Here is a 4,666-nt window from a genome sequence, read left to right as displayed (position 1 = left end):
ATACGCTTCAAAGAAATTAACATGGAAGTGTTGTGTGAAATGGACAGGAGAATAGAAAAATTGGCAATGGGACTAACTGTCAGAAAGCTATCAGAACAGTCTGCTTCATAGGCAATAAGCTCCTGAATAGCCAAGTGTGGCGGGTAGAAGAGAAGGATCATCTGCAAGAGAGGGTTCAGAGGCAGACTCAGGAGGCCACTAAGGAGGGAATGGAGTTTTCCACATTTGGGAACCATTATGAAATGTTGATAGCATTAATACATTAATTCAATTTGTGTATAGTGCCCCTTCTCGTGCTAGGTACTATTCTAGGGGCTGGGGACAAAGATGCTAACAAAAGGAAACAAAATTAAACATAAAACCAGTTAGAAGAACCAGATTTAAGAGGGGGAAATGAAGGTAATATTAAGGTATTTTTGCTTGTCAAGTTTGACATGTAGTAGCCAGTGGGAAGCCTAGTACTGGAACTTTGGAGAGGATTCAGATATTTAGATAAATATTTGGGGGTCATTATAGAAAGGAAATAATTATTCCAGGAATCCAGGGGTAATGATTGCAGGAAGAATTAATGAGAAGTTATGGTCTTGTGAATTTCTTGAAATATAAATTTTGAGACATATCCTACAAACAGTTGAGCAAAACAAGTAGAAGTTACTTTTCTAGGGGGAACACAAGCTAAGAGGTATTAATGAGGCTGCAGAAATAGTCACTGGGACTCATCATAAATATTGTGGTTTTCTCTTCCTTCTGGGAACATGTAGGATTGCACATTCTTAACCCTTAACTTGGCTTTGTCTAATGGCTGTGAGTGGAATGTGTGGCTGACTTCTAGCTGTAAGCTTTAAAAGACAGTACAGTTTGCCAATTCCCTTTCTCTCCTGTGGGTTCATTAAGACACATATTTAGATGAAGCTCTTCGTTAGGCAAGGTCCCCAAGTGACTACAGGAGCAGAGCCACTCTGCTGATCTGTGCTGAATCTATGTAGTATGAGTGAAAAATAAGTAAGTAGCTTATTGTGTTAAACTACTACTGACTCAGAAATGGCGGCCTCCATGTTCTATGGCCGGTAGTTGACTGCCTCCACCGTTTGGAACCCCCGGCCTCAGGTTCTGGGAAATTCTGGATTGTTTAATAACTATGGACTCCAAGTACAGCAGCAGCAGCAAAGGGATCTCTCACTACATGAATGCATGAGTATGGAATTATTGCAAGAAGCTGATGTCTACGTTCCCAAAGGATATGTGGCAAAGTCAACAGATGAAGCAATTGCCAGAAAATTAGGTTCAAAAGATGTTGTGATAAAGGCACAGGTTTTAGCTGGTGGTAGAGGAAAAGGAACACTTGAAAGTGACCTCAAAGAAGGAGTGAAGATAGTTTTCTCTCCAGAATAAGCAAAAGCTGTTTCTTTGCAAATGATTGGAAAAAAAGTTGTTTACCAAGCAAATGGGAGAAAAGGGCAGAATATGCAATCAAGTATTGGTCTGTGAGCGAAAATATCCCAGGAGACAGCACTACTTTGCAATAACAATGGAAAGGTCATTTCAAGGTTCTGTATTAATAGGCAGTTCACATGGTGGCGTCAACATGGAAGATGTTGCTGCTGAGACTCCTGAAGCAATAATTAAAGAAACTATTGAGATTGCAGAAGGCATCAAAAAGGAACAAGCTCTCTGGCTTGCACAGAAGATGGGATTTCCACCTAATATCATGGATTCTGCAGCAGAAAACATGGTCAAGCTTTACAGCCTCTTTCTGAAATATGATGCAACCATCATAGAAATAAATCCAATGGTGGAAGATTCAGATGGAGCTGTGTTGTGTATGGATGCAAAGATCAATTTTGACTCTAATTCAGCCTATCGCCAGAAGAAAATCTTTCATCTGCAGGACTGGACCCAGGAAGATGAAAGGGACAAAGATGTTGCTAAGGCGCGTCTCAACTGCATTGGCCTTGATGGAAATACAGGCTGCCAAGTAAATGCTGCTCGTTTGGCTATGGCCACAATGGATATAATAAAACTTCATGGAGGGACTCCAGCCAACTTCCTTGATGTTGGTGGTGGTGCTGCAGTCCATTAAGTAACAGAAGTGTTTAAGCTTATCACTTCAGATAAAAAAGGTACTGGCTATTCTGGTCAACATTTTTGGAGGGATCATGTGCTGTGATGTTAATGCACGGGGTATAGTCATGGCAGTAAAAGATTTGGAAATGAGAATTCTTGTTGTGGTGCAGTTACAAGGTACGGGGGTCGATGATGCCAAGGCACTGATTAGCGGACCTTGGACTTAAAGTACTTGCTTGTGATGACTGGGATGAAGCGGCTCGAATGGTTGTAAAGCTCTCTGAAATAGTGACCTTTGCAAAGCAAACACATGTGGATGTGAAATTCCAGTTGCCAATATGATCTGAAAACCCAGTGGATGGCTGAAGGTGTTAAATGTGCTGTAATCATTAAGAATACTGTGTTCTGTGTTATTGTTCTTTTTCTTTTTAGTGTGTGGAGATTGTAATTACTATCTAGGCACACAAACATTTAAAAGCATTTGGTCTGCATTTAATTCTACTATTCAGAATGAACTGTTTGTATGAAGCACATACAGTGCAGGTATCTTCTTTCTTTTGTCCCAGCCAGTCTTTTCTGCTTCTTCTACAAAATGTAACTTGCAATATGCCAGTTTATTATTGTTGGGGGAAAAAAGCTACTAAGCATTGGGGGTTATTTATTACTGCAACATGACAGACTACCCTGACTGATAAACAGGCTAACCTGCTGCAATAAACAACCAGAATGTACTCTCCACTGCATGGTCATTCAGGGTCCTGGGTTCCTTCCATTTCTGGTGGGGCACAGTGGCTCATGCCTATAATCCTAGCCCTTTGGGAGGCTGAGGTAGGTGGATCACCTGAGGTCAAGAATTCGAGAGCAGCCTGAAGAACATGGTGAAACCCTGTCTCTAATAAAAATACAAAATTAGCTGGACATGGTGGTGCACACCTGTAATCTCAGCTATTTGGGAGGCTGAGACAGGAGAATTGAGTGAACCTGGGAGGCAGAGGTTATAGCGAGCTGAGATCGCACCATTGTGCTCTAACCTGGGTGACAAGAGTGAAACTCCATCTCAAAAATAAACCAAAACAACATATTATAACCTTCTATTGCCCTAGTGCATTTTCTCATCCACACAAAGGTTGCGCACTAGTTCCACATATGTATTCTAGCCACAGGGAAGGGACAAAGAGGAAACAAAAGGCCATCGATGTCCTTTTATGGAAGTAACATTGCAGTTGCATATACCACTCCTCCTCATATTGCATTGGTGAGAATCCGGTCACAGGGTCACATCTTGCAGCATGGGTCCCACTAAATCTGGTTGAGAATGGGATGGGTTCTATTACTAAAAAGAAGAAAGAGGGAATGGATAATGGAACGATTCACAGTGTCTGCCACAGGGTACACAGAATGTTTAAAGAACTGATGCAAATGTAGTATGGCTGGAGAGCACAGTGAGACATGGAGAGTGCTCAGAAAGAGGCAGTAGAGGTGAGGAGGGACCAAGATGAAGGAGGCCTGACAACATTGGCTTAGAGGTAAAGGAAAGCCATTGAAGAGTTTTAAATGGAAGAGTACCACAGTCAGATTTGCATTTTGAAAATTCCTCTTAATTTCAGGAGGGAAGAGAGAATGAAGATGATTTGGGCAGTTTTTGCAGGATCCAGAGAAGAGCTGGTGGTCACTTACACTGGGTTAGGGGCTATAGAGAGAGGAAGAGGAAATTGAATTCCATAGCTATGTAGATTACAGAATCAAGAATATTGAAAGATGCAGATGAGAAATACAAGGGCTGAGGGGAAGAGAAAAGTTAAAGATGTTCCCAGATTTTCTGGCTTCAGGATTGATGTTCTGTCATTTTCTGGAGGGAAAATCCTGGCAGAAGAACAGCTTTACTTGGGAAGAGATGAGTGCCATATTGAGCATGCTATGTTTAATATGCCTGTGAGACTTCCAAATATAGACATCTAGTAGTCAGTTGTATCTATGGGCTTGAGTTCAGGAGAGAGATCTAGGATAGACCTAAAAGGCTGGGAACTGTTAACATATGGATGATCCTTAAAACCAAGGAAGGGGATGAAATGGCCCAAGAAAAGTGGCTTAAGAAGAAAAAAGGAACTCTTAAGAACATTAACATCATAAGGAAAGGGGAAAGAGGGAGAAACCAACTATCAGAATTGAAGAGAAAGTGCCAGAGGGAAGGTGAAACACCTGGACAAAAGTCACTCCATGAACGATGAAGGAAGGAAGAGTTTCAAGGAGACAGTGAGCAAATGTGTAAAAACTTGCTGAAAAGTAAAGCAAATGTGGAGAAAATAAAATGAGATAAAATGTAGTCTGTACATCGAGAGGTAAAAAGCAAATAAAACTGCTAGGATGAAAAAAACTAGTCAACTAGTCAGCATAAAAAAACAGGGAGCATACAATAAAATGATTGAAGTTAGATCAAATTTAACAGATGTCATGAAGGGTAAAGTGCAATGAAAAGATTTCAGATTGTTTTTAAAATCTAAGTACAAATAGATGTTACTTACAGAATGCTTGATAAAAACTCAACACATCAATAACAATATTTTATGGAATAAACAAGCATTGTTCAGAAAATTTGAATAGC

General features: G+C 40.5%; 1 pseudogene; it reads left to right on the top strand.

The window, feature by feature from the left end:
- Positions 1-1,035: 1,035 nt before the first annotated feature.
- On the top strand, positions 1,036-2,520 carry LOC101029689 (succinate--CoA ligase [ADP-forming] subunit beta, mitochondrial pseudogene; annotated as a pseudogene).
- The last annotated feature ends 2,146 nt before the right edge of the window (positions 2,521-4,666 follow it).

Source organism: Saimiri boliviensis, chromosome 4, assembly GCF_048565385.1.
Source record: "Saimiri boliviensis isolate mSaiBol1 chromosome 4, mSaiBol1.pri, whole genome shotgun sequence".
Classification (NCBI taxonomy): Eukaryota; Metazoa; Chordata; class Mammalia; order Primates; family Cebidae; genus Saimiri; species Saimiri boliviensis.
This window is presented reverse-complemented; position numbering and strand designations above follow the sequence as displayed.